At 40.1% G+C, this 15,868-nt stretch overlaps 1 protein-coding gene across 2 annotated transcripts in view; it reads right to left on the minus strand.

Moving 5' to 3' along the window:
• Positions 1–15,868, minus strand: part of FHIT (fragile histidine triad diadenosine triphosphatase) — a 422,862-nt gene that overhangs the window by 49,579 nt on the left and 357,415 nt on the right. The window lies entirely within an intron of this gene.

Below are 15,868 nucleotides of genomic sequence, written 5' to 3' on the forward strand. Positions count from 1 at the left end.
GCCACTGTCACAGCAGCTCTGCTCAGGGCTAAGAGGGAATGAAAACAAGCCCTCCACACCTCTGCCATAGCCCATCGCACACCTCAGGCCAGCTTGCACCTCTTGCTGGACTATTCTGGAAAGGGCAGGAAATATCTAAGCCCTTTGGCTGCAGAAACTGCTGCACTGCAAAGATGCAGAGGATGGAAAGGAATTTATTGCAATTGTTTAACAGAGCACCAAGGATCTTGTGGCCTTTTTGCAGGCATTTAGAGGGGAATCATCTTGTGCCCAAGAATCTTGTGAAATCCAGGTGAAGGGTGAGACTGCAAATCTCTGTTCTACAGCACTGAATTACAGTAAAGGAAATTCTCCTCTGAGCAGAGGGTGTACACAAGGCCTGTTCATTGCACATACCCCTTGTGCACCAAAGATCTCAACCCAGCAACAGTCTTGCAACTGGGCCACAGGAGTACTATAAATACCCACTGAAACAAGCAAGTGTAAGCCAAGACTGCACTGCTGGGCTAAGTGCTGTAGCGTCCTACAGGCTCCATGAGCCTCTCCCAGTCCTCAAACCTTATCTTTCAGACAAGTTTCAGAAGAGAAACCAAGTGTGATTAATGCTATGAATAATATAGAGAACAGCCTTCAGCATCTTTGAAACTGTGTCATGGTTTAGGCCCAGCCTGTCACTCAGAACCATGCAGCCACTCTCTCACTCCCCCCCATTCCTCCCCAGACCACTCCCAGAGGGATGGGGAGGAGAATCAAAAGAATGTAACTCCCACGGGTTGACATAAGAGCAGTCCACTAACTAAGGTATAACACAAACCAGTGCTGCTGCCACCAATAATAGTAATGATAAAGGAAATAACAAGGGAAGAGAACACAACCGCTCACTACCCACTGACTGATACCCAGCCCAACCCAAGTAGTGATCTAGCCCCTCCAGGTAACTGCCTTCAGTTCTACATGCTGGGCATGACGTGCTGTGGTATGGAATACCTCTTTGGTCAGTTTGGGTCAGGTGTCCTGTCCCTGCTTCCTCCTGGCTTCCCCTCCTCCCTGGTAGAGCGTGAGACTCAGAAAGTCCTTGGTCAGACTCAACATTACTATGCAGCAACTAAAACCATCGGTGTTATCAGCACTGTTCCCAGGCTGAAAGTCAAAACACAGCACTGCACCAGCTACTAAGAAGGAGAAAAAAATGACTGCTACTGCTGAACCCAGTTTACCTCCTTACCTGAAAGAGCAGGGCGCTACTGCGCTTCTGCCTCAGCAGCATATAGCCCTTACTGTGTATTGCTTTCTTTCCCTGGACAGCAGATTCCTCAAAATGCTATCACTGAGATTTGGATGAGACTCAGCATTGCTCTGCTCTAGACCCTAACACATGCATACATTCCTTTCCACACTCTTACCCCTGCAATTAATTGAAGAGATATATATTTTAACATACTAGTTAATTGAACAGAGCCAAGTTATAAAACTTAAGAAATTTGCCACATTTATATACATAGTAATGAGATCAATTACTTTCAGCTCATGTAGACATATTGAGAACTAATGAGGTACTTAAAACATGCATGGAGAAAGTCTACTTTCTATTTCTATGCTGAAACTTAGAGCTTGTTAGGGATTTAGCTCTTTATCAGTTTGAGCTATGGCACTTACATTGATAGAAGGCCTGTTAGCAGTGGCTCCCGACTGCATTAAAAAGTCTTTTAATGCAGTTCTGTAGTGGCATACATCTCATTATAGTGCACAAATGGGCAAACACTGACGACCACGTTGTTGGAAAATACTTTGTCTGAGAACACAGCAAGCAGAACGCTTATCCTTTGAAGGATAACATCCACCTCACTCATAATTTAAATAAGTAATCTGGAGACCCTTATAATAAAGAAACCTTTATGATTTTTTTAAAGCTATTAAAAAAATACCTGCAAAGGTAAAGTACCAGATTCTAAACTTGTTATCTTTACAGGTCACACTTCAACAACAAAACACTATTTCTCCCAATACAAAACACAGCAGTAATTTATTTCTTCAAAGAAATTGCACAGAGAGAACATCTACAACAAACTACAGGAGCAGGGGAGGGGGAGAAAGGAAGGGGGAGCAAGAGCGAAACTGCGTGGCTAAATTGGCAGCTGGGTTTAAACCATGACAACTTCATACGCTAAGCTCTAGGTTATTACCTAGGAAGCCAATTTTCAGGCAGCGATTTCAACATCTGAGCACAGCTTTGGATACAGCTTCAGGCACATCCAAAGTTTCTCATTAAGTTAGACATGCAATGAAAAAGTTGAAAGTTGTTTAAGGGTGAGAAGGAAAGGGATACAGGTACAAATGCACAAGAAAGAACAGAAAGAAGCAGGGAAACCTTCGACTCTGGCATAGGGAGTTACAGGTGAAACCAGCTCAAAAAAGTCTCACCATACAGCAAGTCACACATCCACTTTCCATACAAGCACGCCAGATTACCCACAGTAAAGCTTTAAATCTTGCTATTCAGCAGACAAAACCGGCTTTTTTACTAACTATAGTTTTGACCACATTTTCTGCCTATTAGACCCTCTAGACATTTTATTTCCCTAGTTCTATATTAAATGACACCCTTTGTATGGAATAGCCTTCAGCCATCTGGCTTCCAGGCTAGTACACCATCTTTCCCCAAAGGACTCCCTCTCCCCTCCAAATCCCAACTCAACCCTGGATGAGAGGCTCTAAGCAGGAGCCACAGGGACCACCGCTACTTGGAGCAGAGACTTTCAGCTCTGACCTTCAGCTACTGAGGGAAAAGCAAAAAGCACCTTCCCAGCCATGGTCAAGTGAAACAACCCTGAGGCAGCAGGAGAGCAACAACAAAAGCTAAGGCTACTGGATCAGGATTTAAATAGCTGGCTCTGGACCCAGCTGTAATCCTGCTGGGGTCACCTGCCTCCAGCACAGGCTTGATTACCCAGCCGGATGAAAACATAACCCTAAGGTAGGCAGGTCTGTTGTTATGAGGCAGCAAACAGCTTATCCCCAGATTCACTCCAGCTGTGGGTGCCCCCAAGGCTGATGCTCCCCACCTGTGCCAGAATCACCCTGGAATATCATCAGTCCCTACCTACCCCATCAGATCTGTGGGATTTTGTGGGCTTAGAGCTGGGCACTGGAACTCTTAAAACATGCATCGAGAAAGTTGACTTTCTATTTCCATGCTTTTAGTTTACACTGAGAACTGGAAGCAGGTATGTGGGTCCACCAGCTCCCTGGAGAAGATGACAACTATGAGCTATGCCTGGTTTTCATTTTCCTTACACTCAGTATGCATATACTCATATTCTGCAGCATCGAGCATACATTTGCTTGTCATTACAGTGCCTATAAGTAAATACAGAGAAATAAATAAGAATACATAGCACTTTAAGCCCATTAAAGCATTGGCAAAGTTTCACATGAGATGGTCTTTAAAGCTTGATGTATGGCAATAAAATTAGTTCAGAAAGAGCTGCATACAAACAATGTATGCCTTCACATAAAACTGTGAAAAATATTTTGACTAGCACAGATTTTAAGGTAGACTTATTTATTGGAGTCATGCTTCAGTAATTTACAAAACAGAATCTGATAAACAGAAGCGTCAGATGCTTGCAGAAAGGAAGTCCAATGTGCACTCATTTCAGCTGATGAGTTGGAAACCACATTAGGTTCATATCAAAGATTTATACCCAATGTTGGGGAATGGTCACACTTTACAGAAACTGACAGCAAAGGAAGCAAAATTAAAAATAAGTGGAGTAGTGCACTGAAAAGATTATCTAAAATATATAATATGAAAGGAATATCGAACAACTAAGGGTTAATTATTTTAAAAAATCTATGAGCATCAAGTTTGAATTAAAACTAATATATGATTTTTAAATTCTGCTCCGGGACTACGTGTGTCAGAAAAGACATGCAATCTGTATCTGTGATCCAGTTAGCACTAATAGATACATTTTTCCCAGAGAGCGATGCAAAAGAAAAACAGATTCATGAAAGCCTCCGCTCCTTATTTATAGCTTTATGCAATTTTTATCTCATATCCTTCTTCCTGTCCTTTAATTGAAAAGCAAAATTTGTACATAAGAGCAACAGTGCAATGAGAGAGGGTGCCTGTAAATTGGATTTGAGTCTCTAAAGTGAACTGAGTCACATGAATGATGCAGTGTTCTAGTTGTGGTGTGCTCTTTGCTGCCTGGTTAATGACATTGGGAGACAAAGGCACAGGACCAGCAGCAAGCAAGCTTCGCTAACTCACTCCTACTCTGTTCTTAAGTGGTGACTATAGTGGACCCAATTCATACAGACCAAAGAAGAACAGGACATCTTAATCTCTGGAAACTGTAAAATGCATCAGAAACATCCTATACTTTTAATAAATATTAAAGGTTTATGTCTTCTTACAAGACCTTGGGCTTAAGAAAATAGATTGCTTTACTTTTTTGTATTAAATAAAGTGTTTAAATAGTCAATTTGTATTGGTTCTCCATTTACACCTGGACTATCGCTCAGCCTGTCTCACATGACGAAGTCCTATTCATATGTTCTCTTCATTGTCCATATAATTAATCCTCATTACAAATTGAAGCCTGTGCAGTCATATTAAAGTCCATTTATGTTCTGATATGTACTAGGTGTTAATTCAGATCATATTCTTTTAATTGCACAAATTAATTGCTCTCTGATGAATTTTACACCACATCCTTTCTAAGGGTTTCTCCTGGAAGTATACTGAAAAGGTCAACAACACAAACACTACCCTGTTCAACATGCTTTGAAGATTATATCTAATTAGGAGTTTTTACAATTAGCACATATTGTAAGTTTTCCAGTCTATGAATTAATAAGATCCATTTGTATTTATTTATCCTGCCAAACATGTTCATGTACCACCCAACTGCTATTGTTAATGGACTATTTCAGCTTACTAAGGATGATGGGATGTCATCATCACTTGGTATTTTTCTCAGGCAAAGGTCTCCTTCTACCTGAAAGTTTATTCCCTGCATCTGCAGCCTGACCAGAACTCTTGGGACAGAAAAGAAATATGAATGAGCTGATATTTAATGTCAAAGATAAGCATTATGTCTGTGCAACTTTTCCATGAAAAAATTATAATCTGAAGAGAAACTACCAAGGTATGGGGCACCCTGTGGCGACCACTGTCCATAGCCACTAAGCAAAGGAGAGGCACAAACCTAATGCATTTCTGAGTCTGACAGAAGTCACATTTTTCACATGCAGATGGGCATAGATAACAAATTAGTATTCCAGGTATTGGCTGATTTTCAGCTCTTCTCTGAAAGCTACACATGCACTTGTACCCCTGGAGAGCAATATAAGAGCAAGATTGTCAAGCTTCGTCTTTGCCGTAGACTAATTACAAAACCTATGAGCCTTGTCTGCAAAACCAGGTTTCCTTTGCTGCCTACCCACATTGTCTTAACAATATGGGGGATACTTTATTATGGTAACAGATATGCTTAGTTTCTGGGTCTCTGTTTTAAACAACAGAACAGGATGGGGACAGCATTTGCAGCATCATCATCAGGAAAATGTGCTGGCAATGTGCTAGGTGTACCTCAAATTAAGTAACTGCTGAAATCACAACCGTTAGTTTGTTGATTTGAATTTTACCTAGGATAAGGCATAGAAAGAAGAAAACATTTAAAAAGAAAAAAAGGAGTAATAATGAAACCAAGGTTTGGTTGTTATCTCTTGGGACAGGATCTCTAACACTCCAACACAAACATACATGGCTGTGATTGAAAGCACATTGCTCTCAGGAAGATTTGATTACTTTACAAACACAAGAAGCATCATTCCTCAAAAACCTGCCTTCCAGAGTGTACCCAGGGCTTTCACATCACCATTCATTTAGGGTAGTAACTACCAACACAGCCTGTCCCACAGCAACAGCATATCAAACTTCATTTAGAGAATGGCTCATCCATAAGTCTGTCTGCTGTCTTGAGTATGCCCAAAGCTGCCTGGAGAACTAATGGCTAGTTGAGTAATCAGGTTTTAATATTCCTGAGCTGCCACCACATGGATCGTTTCACTGCACTGGATTCACACATACTCCACAGAGCCATTCGTGTATCTACTTGTACATCCTCAGGCATGTTCTGTGCCGATTTGCTCACTGTCTTGGATGCAGGATCTCTTTGGAACACAGAGAGCTAATTATAAATATAGATAACAATAAAAAAACTTTTGTCCTCCAAGGCGAATTTTCTTTGAACCTAAATATGACATCAATGATGTCAATATAACAATCCCTCGCCATCAAGGGAAACATGACTCATATCTCTCATTAGAATTGTTTCATTAAATCCTTCTTTATTGTCCCAGGAAATTCATGAAAAAGTGAAATTCCATCCACTGCTCGGCTACAACCCCTGTGACATGACATCTAATTGACCTTGACATTTGAGAGCTTCACAAGATGGCAAATTATGAAGAGGACCAAGAAGTCAGCCAGGTTAAGAGAAGTCAAATAATGAATAGCAAGAAGGGCAACACAGCCAACAGTATGGAAATGAGGACTTATATTTAAGCCAACATATTGCATTATGCATGAAAAGGTGAGCAGTAGCAAATAGTTTAAGAAATCTGTCTCAAATTAATGAATCCTAAATAGCTTTGTTAATGTAGGTCAAATTCCATCTTCTTGTGGGAATTTGACATTTACTAATATGTCCCTAGATGAATTATTCAAAGAAGCTATATTTAATATATATACAAAATTGTATTGAGTATGCTCCTCACAAAGGCTGTATTATACTTGTATTACAAAATCTCTAGGGGCCACTTAATTTCTAATCCAGTAATCATTAACCAAACAGTATTTAAATCATACTCTAATATATCTAAACCCAAATGTTATGCAGAAGACTGCAAAATATTGTTTTATTTGTAGCCTGTAGCACAATGTCATCACCCATCACAGAGCAGGTATTCGAAGTCTGTCTTTTGTTCTTGTAAAATATAAACCTGGTATCAATTCCCACTGTGAAGAAAAACTATGATTAATAATTAAATTACAGTGCATTAAACTTACTTAACTGAAGTTCACCAGCTGGGAAAATTCTATGCCTCTGGGCTTGACAATAACTCCTAATCTTGCCATTGCCTCTACCTATTTTTTTAAGTTGTATTAGAATTTTCTGTATTTGAATTTCATTAAAAATGGTAGTCATTACTCCTGTTACTGCTTAACACCAACACCATAATCCTGAATTTTAATTAGTAATTATAATTAATCATTATTTCATTAATGAAATGTTTAGTTGCTAATTGTCTTTAAGCACCCCAGTCCCCAGGCTTGTAAGCATTTCACAACATTTAATTTCTCAGTTTCTGATGAAGTGGAACTGTCAACCTTATTCCTTTTGAACATTTTCATATGGTGCAGTACTTTGGGCCTTTTATTTACTATTTGTACCTGCTCAAATGGATGGCTTCAAGTCCTGATTAGTATTTCATTAATGGAGAAACAAATGCCTCAGTTACGCTGCAAACAACCCAGATATCTGGGAGGTAAAATTACTTCATCCAGGCTCCTTCCACTCCCTTTGCTGTAAGCGTAGCTGTAGATCTTAATTTTCTACTATCTCAAAGTCTGGGTGACATTCAGCAACACAAGGAATGGCCAAAATCAGCACCCGTGCTGCCTAGAGAGGAAGAGTGGATGTGGGAGGGTTGCATGGTCTTCATGGGCATGGGCAACTGTGACACAGCTACGACAGTTGGTGTGTTTGGAATGATCTTGAGCCAATCTAGGTAGATGAAAAGACATGTAGACACAAGTGAAAATCTAATCTGCTTTTAGAAAACCTGGCTCAACCCTAGAATGACTGCAAGAGCAAAGACCCAGTGTGACATCTGGGATCAGCACACCACAAATGCTGAAAGACAGAGCAATATCTAGATCTCTGGATTTCCTGGACCAGGTTCCTTTAATAAGTTAGTCATAAAAGTGTAAAAGTGATTAACAGTTATTATATGTATGCTACAGACATGAATATTATGCATTAAGCATAGTCCTAAATACAAGAAAAGAAAGCTTTAGAGATGATTGCAAGTCACAATGATAATTGTTTCTTGAAGCTGTGGGACTGTGTAACAACTGGCTTTCTGATGAACAAATATATCATTGCTAACACTAATATATTCATCTTTAATTTATAAAATGGAACTCAGTAGAGTGTAGCCAACTTGATCTGCAAAAGGAGCTGTGAATCTTACAGGGAATGACTGATACTCTGTGTCACCATTTCCTGAATTAAGGTTCACAGGTTACTGAGAGCCCTTGCTGAAACCTTATCTGGTCCACAGAGACATAATATCTTTTGGGTATTTTTAATATAAAACTCCCTGATAAGGCTGCATGTTATCCCTAAGAAATTTTGAGTACTGACAAATGGATGCTAGTCCAAAAGCCTGGAAAGCCAGAGTTCTGGGTTTATGCTGGTGCTGTTGTTATGCTGAGCCAATAATCACTGCATAAAATCTCAGAAATTCAAAATAAGAATTAACCTGAGGTTTTGGTGCAAATCTGATATTTTTGTTTCTGCACAGAGATATTTTTGTCCCAGGAGAAGTAAAATAACAGAAATACCAAGCATTTTTAAACCCATGTATTTTTTTGGTGTAACAATAAAATAGTATTCCTATAAATTATGCAGATTAAGCATCTACTTGTGTTGTGAGTGCACACATACACAAAGGTGGGGGGGTGAATACTTCTGTAAATTATTTTCTGCTTATTTTACCCTGACTGTTCTTTAATATGTCTAATCATATGCAGTCTGTTCCAATGAAGAACAAAGGACATATTTTCTCCTTTTCAGAACACAATCCTAGACATTTGATGGCTACCCAAGAGAGGGTCAGCGAAAATGTCCAGAAATATGGTGGGATATACATATAAACAAGGGCTGGATTTTGAAAGGGGCCTATGGTGCTCAGGGAGGCACCTCCCTCAGTTGGTGCTCAATTCCACTGGCACAAGTTGAAGTTGGAGTATCTGTCGTAGGGCTGAAGGTTCAGAATACAAATCTCGGCCCCAATGCACACAAGGACAAGAACTGCATGAAATACAGTAACACAAAATAGACTTCCTCATGGTTCACCATCTGGATATTATCTAATTATTAATTAGGAGACAGGAGACGTGCAGGAAGCTACCTCTCCTTAAGGTGTGGTCTACCCAGGAATAGCTGACAACACAAAAATTCAAACCCATGATGTTTGCAGACAAAGACACTTAATTGAGATTTATACCACAGTTTCTTAGCTGTACAGGAAATACACATGCAGAAAAGCCAAGAGCATTTTTCTGTGTTATGGTGGCTGAAGGATGATAGAACTACACTTCTACTTACTGCACCTCTAAGAGCAACTGGGATGTTGTGCTGCATATAATGTTATGTTACTAACGTAGTACTTGATTCAGTGAGAGAAATTCTTAAAAGATCATTTTGAAGCAGATGGGGGATCAATAGTTTCCTGTACAGTCTGTACTCTCTATAGACCAAATAGTATTCATACATCTGAAGTTTAGCAGATGGTGTTTTTGCATTAATTTTCTAAACTACCAACTGTAGGATACTCTGTTTTCAGAAAACCAGTTGCCTTAAGGCTTGAATTTTTGAAAGGATTTAAAATGTTTTCATGTGTTGTAAGCGCACCTCTTTCTCAGGTTTTCTCTCCCAAAGGAGCCGTTCTGATTTTGGATTTCACAAAAAGGAGCTGGCACCAGGCTCAGACACATGGGTTCATACTGTTTGTAACAGAAGGGTGGATTATGGCTGCAGCAGTCCACTGGAGGCTGTTTGCTCCATTCTGTCTGGCCACAGGACCAACCCTCTGCCATCGCAGTACCTTGTTGCTTAGCGGGAAGGAAACCAAACTGGTGGGTGGAAAGTACAATAAAACCATTCCACGCACTCACAAGATGCCAAGGACCATTTCCTTCTGTTTCAAATCAGTCTCCAAAGCCCACTCCACACCTGTTTTCATCTATCTGCACTTCTTTTCTGGTTTCAATTATTTATGTAAACAAAAGAAAACTTGTGAAATGATGAGAATTCATGGCACCTCCCAGTATTTTTAAGGTACTGGATTCTTCTCTTCTGGCCAGCTATCACAGGCATATCCATTTGACTATGGATATATGTATCAGGGTAGAAAGAGTCATGTGAAGGTCACTGTTTCATGTATTTCATTTGAGTTTGTAAAGAACCCTCCAAAACTGAGAAGTCTTTTATATACACCAAAGAGGGGTGGGGGGTGGGAAGAGAACTTCAAAGAAGAATAAAAATCCTCCTACTTTGCACCTGCCTTAACCGCAGTTAGCATGTATTATTTATCGTCCTCACCTCACTTCTGCATTACTCTAAGCATGTAAAAGTCATTCAATTTAGCTTTTCAGTTTGGTCAGCCTGCCAGGAAGAAGTTATCTTGCCTTCACCTTCTCTAGCCCTCTTCTGAACGTAAATACAGTGTGACTGCTAATTTGTTGATTTATACAAGGTTTAATCCACTAGAGTCATAAAATATTAAAGGAATCTTTCTCCAGTAAATTTACAGCTAAATAAAATCATAGCTCTCAGGATTGCAGGAAACTAGAGTGACATTCTATTTGCCTGAAATGCATTTTCTGACTCAGTGAGGTGGACTGGCATGGGCAGCTTGCTTAGCTAAACCGCAACGTATGCGGTGTGCTTGGCTGGTATCTTCCTGAGAGAAAGAATGAAGCAGCTAATGCTTTCAACTCATCTTTTATTGTTACTACTAAATAATTGCAATGAATGAGCAGATAGTTTCCATTATAATTAATGCAAAATAAGGAAGAGAAGAACCTGAACTGATGCAAGACGGAAACTTGGCTGACTTTGGTTGAAAATACATCCCCAAGCACACTGCAAAATACTGAAATGAGATCACTCCTTCCTCCTTTCAATTAACAACTAATGGAGTTGGTATCCATGTCTACTACAGAGTGAAGAATATGGTGTAAATACCCAAAAGACTAGACAAAGGATATTAAGTTTCCTACAGCACATCTCCAAACACTGTATCTATTAGTGAATAATTTTGCTGCTACCCAGAGTCCAGGCAGGACATCTTGAAGAAAAAAAACAAAAGGCAACAGAAGGTCTGGGTAACAAGTATTTTTGGAGATTCAGTCCTTTAAATACCCAAAAATAAGATTAAAGAATGAGTCAAATATCTGTATTTGTTGCAACAAATCATTCAAGTGTGAGAGGAAAATATTAGAGAGTGTAAGTTCAATGAACATTAAAATATGCAGATTATCAATGGGAAAACTAACAGCTTATATTTGTAAAGATAACAGTCTACTTTTAAAAACGGTTATTTTCAATAACATATGTGATTCCTAAGAGAACAAAATCTTTTTATAACAAGTATGTTTTAGCTTGGAATCAGAGCTGTTCCTGAGCAGGATTTGGACACCCTTACTGACAAAGTTAAAAATGATTAAAGATTTTAAATCTCCATGTGTGGTTTTCTAGATACCATCATAGCACAGCTTTGCTGCTTTTCAGCCTACAAGGCAGAACAACCAGTCCCTGAAGAAGACCAATTAGAAACCAGTCCTACAATTCCTCTCTTTTCTATGCAATTTCCAGAATCTGGCAGTTTTGGAATCCCCAAACTTTGCAGTATTGCAGCGAATCTGTTCAAAGCGTGCCTGTGTTGCTCCAGATAATCTCTCTGATGTAACCAAATCACAAAACAAAAAAAGAGATCTAGTCTCTCTGAGGCTTTTTAAAAAGGGGATTAAAAAATTACCATCTTTAGCCGCTCTTCCGATAGCAAGTCTGTATCTAAAGGAATAATCTCCCTTGCCTTTTCATCACAGAAACAGGAGTGTTTCCTTAAGGATATAGCTGATTTACAACTGAGATCACTCAAAACACTGGCACTAGGGATTATTTAACCACACTCTCATCTTATCATCGGGCTTGTGATTGTCTAATAAAAATCCACCTCATTTCAAGCTCCATAATGTATTATTTTCAATAGTTAGTTCAACTCATTACTGACCCACAGGAAAACATATTGTTAAACTGAGATACTTGGGGTTTATACAAATGTTCAAATGTAGCAAATAAAGCCTGTTGTTTCCTTCCATCTTGAGATTTTCCTGTTCTCTTCCTGTACTCTGGTGTTTCTGTACCCATCACATGGGAAGCACCACGTCAGCTGGTAAGTCAGCTATATTGCTTCTTAAAACTGAGTTTCTCACTATGTTTTCTTCTGGTGCATCTTTTAAAATCTACACAGTTTAACCATCATCCTCCTGCAGGTCAGCAAGCAGGCTCTGTTGCCTGTCACATTAGGTTCATTTACCACCATTCACTTCCCTCTCAGACCTTGCCTCTTTTCATAACAGATGTTCCTATAAGCTCTTTTTCTGTCTCCTAAAACTGCACAGGAACTTGCCATACTTTCTGCAAACCTCAGTATGGCATCAGGTGTAGCGCTGAATTCAGCTGCTGGCTGAACTCTGCCTGCTTAAGCCAAAAACCCTGGGCCAGTGCACCTCTGCTCTTGCCTTCATGAGTTGCTGCAAATCTGAGTAACCTCAATTCCACCCTTACATGATCCCATACTCCTCCCAAATGCAAGGTTTTCATTAACTCTAAAATTATCTCCATTTAAGTTACTGAGAGTTCATACTTTTGGAGGGTCCAGCCATAGGCGTAGGTACAGGGGATGCTAACTTGTTATTTCAGACACTTCAGCTACCTACAGAGGTCTGATATGTGGCAGTGAAACTGCCAGTACATACCTTAGGATTCAGTTCTCAGCTGTTGAGAATGCTGAAACTGTTTGAAACTTTCAGGAATTCAGCTGCAGGCTGACACATGCTTCAAGCACCACCTGCTGCTATCAGTGCTTTCCTTGTGCTTTTCCTCCAACCAGTGATGTGATTTGGGTTTTTTAATTGAAGCCTTCCTTTTCTACTACCACAGCCACAGCTTGGTTAGATACCACTTCAATCATGCTGCCAGCACCTACTTACATACAATATTGCAGCAAAGATGGTTGGAGCACCCAGCATTTGGGTTTCTTGCAATGGGATTCATCCACCAAAAGACTATCTTGGTTTATACGTTGCAGACTCTACACCTTCAGTTCTGTTTTGGCACGCCCCTCGTACATTTAATATTAATTCCCTTCACTCTTATCCTTACAGTTGTTGACTTTATAAATCGTAATCTGTCTCTCCGGGATGGGGAAGTTGTATTGTGCTTTGTGTGATTCATATAATTTATTAACAATTTGCAAAAACATGAGATTGGAAAAAAAGCTTTAATGCAGGGACACAGATTAATCATAGTTACCAAAGCGCCTTTTTAAAATGGATAGCAACAAAGCATACACACACACACACACACACTGCAGTTAAAATTTAAACTGCACTACTAGATTACTTCCCCCATTTATATATAAATTATGCATCTAAACAGAAGTGTTAATAATTTAAGTTATTAAGTTGCTCAGCTAGCATCAGATCTTAATTAGCCTTTAGTATATCTGTAAAGTATAAATAGGTTGATTAGTACACTTAAATTTATTATATGTCTTTTCAGCTCTTAGCACAAAGTGAAAAATTGGGTTTTGCTCCATTGGAGCGTTTAGGTATCCCAATCACTGTGTAAAGCTGGCATTTTGTTGTTACGTTCTCTTACAGGCTACAAACAGGAAAGAACAGAAATAAATATTTAAGCAAAGTCAGAATTTTACAAGTAACAGGATTTGGCCATGCTTGGGGCTTTCACTGTGAAGCATGCTCTGAGTGAATGAAGTAAAGATTTACTGCCTTGGAACAAGCTGCAAGGAAATATTCTGGGACACTACAGTGTGTTACAGCCGAATCAGAAGCAGGACCCCAAGTTCAACACTGATGATTGGGAAATAATGATGATGGGACTCAATAATGATGATCAATCACTAATGATGATGGGAAAAAAGGCACTGATCTAAAAACTAGAAAAGTGTTTTGAAAGTTACTTCTTTTGCTTTCACAAACTCAGTTATACCAATAGTCACAGGCTCCTTCTTTGCTTCCTGACCTGCGTGGCTACTTGCAGTGGACCTTCTTTTATTTACACATCACATATTTCTCATTCAGCTTTGAGTTTTATATGGGGGTGCAGAGGGTTAGGAAGTTGAACACGGGTCTACTATAAATGAGTATGGTAGGCACGTGAACCCTGTCATTGCAGTTCCCCATCCTCGACACGCCCAGCCACACGCCCTGGGGAATGGTGATTCACCTTTCAAAGGGACCAGTGAGGCCTGGAGACAACTGAAAATGATGAAGCACCTCAGTGGTATTGTGGATGGATGGACACAACCGATGCTGCTATCCTCTGAAAGACCATCAGCTGCTGGGAATGAACCCCCCTAAGATGTGATAACAGTGACGTTGAACAGTCTCTAAGGAGGCACTTCAGTGGGTCCTGTGTCCCTGCAGACACAGCAGAATCCTGGATCTCATTTTGCATTTTTGCTCAGCTGGACCAGGCCCTTTGCTGATCCCTCTCTCGGCAGGACTGTGGCTCTGGGGCACTCAGGTCCATTTTCTGTTTTCCTTTCTGCAGTCAGTCCTGCTGGTTTCTCCCTTGGAAAGCAGCTTCTTTCACAGCATCCAGAAACATGTGTTGTTTTAACTTCCTACACCTAAGACATTTCCTTGGAGCTGTGAGTTGTATTCTTTGATACAAAGTCCATCTTAGCGAACTCTGAGAGCCTTTGCCTCCAAGCTCTGCTTCACTCACTTACTGGTACTGCTGCAATTTCAGAGATAAATTTTTCATCCTCTGCTTTCAGCATTTCTCTTTCCTAACAGTTTTGAATAGAAACGACTGTGAAAGTTTCTAGATACTTCTCTGCCAGTTTAAAAGTACATTCCAGCTCTTCAGTGCTTGTTTTTCTTTCCAAGATGTGAGAATCATACAAAGCCCCCCCCCCCCCCCCAATAACCAACTGCCCGTGTTCCTCTGTTGAAGAATATGTATCTGTACACACAGGAATACGTCTGTAAGTGAGGAGGTTAACGGCACTCACGGTGCGTGAGGGTGAAGTTTTCTAAACTAAATTCTGTTTGACAGAAAAAATCCAGCTTGAGGGGGGGAAAAGAAGCAGCAACTGCTAACACGAGGCTGTCAGCATTTCCATGCAAATCATGGAGAGCAACTATTACCATCCAAACAAGAGGAAACTGTCAGCCTTCATCATATAGAGATGAATGTTTTAATTTGAAAATTTCTCTAGGAAATTTCCCAACAACAAATACATCTCTTTATCAATGTCCACTGCTGTTCATAATACCTGGCTTCATAAATAAACTTCCTGAAGCCATGAGATACCAATCATCCAGTGAGCAGAATCCTGTGACTTCGCTAAGCTACCGCATTACAGTGAAATTCAGATCTAACACTAGAGGACCTCAGCCCTCAGATAAAATTGATGTACGTATTTCCTCCTAAATTACAGCCAAGATGTGATATCTGCCTCATCAAACAGCATAGAAATCCTAGAGGCTGAGCTATTGCAGTTAATGAGGCAGCTCCAGACCAAGCACCCTCACCTAAGAGGTCAGAAACTGAAAATGTGCCCATCATTTGCCAGGTTTTTAATTTAGTATTTCAATTACACACCCTCCCTCACAGATCTCTCACCGATCAGGGCAATTTGATCTAATCGGGGAACCTAAGCAAGGCATCTCTGTTGTATGTGAGCAGGTCCCTTTGCGCTGCCTTGCTGTGCAGAAGGCACAGCTGCACCAACCTGGTTCGCGATGGCA

The sequence above is a fragment of the Neopsephotus bourkii genome, unplaced genomic scaffold (genome assembly GCF_033783945.1).
Source record: "Neopsephotus bourkii isolate Nb327-2 ecotype Australia unplaced genomic scaffold, CSIRO-AGI_Nbou_v1 NB_719, whole genome shotgun sequence".
NCBI lineage: Eukaryota > Metazoa > Chordata > Aves > Psittaciformes > Psittacidae > Neopsephotus > Neopsephotus bourkii.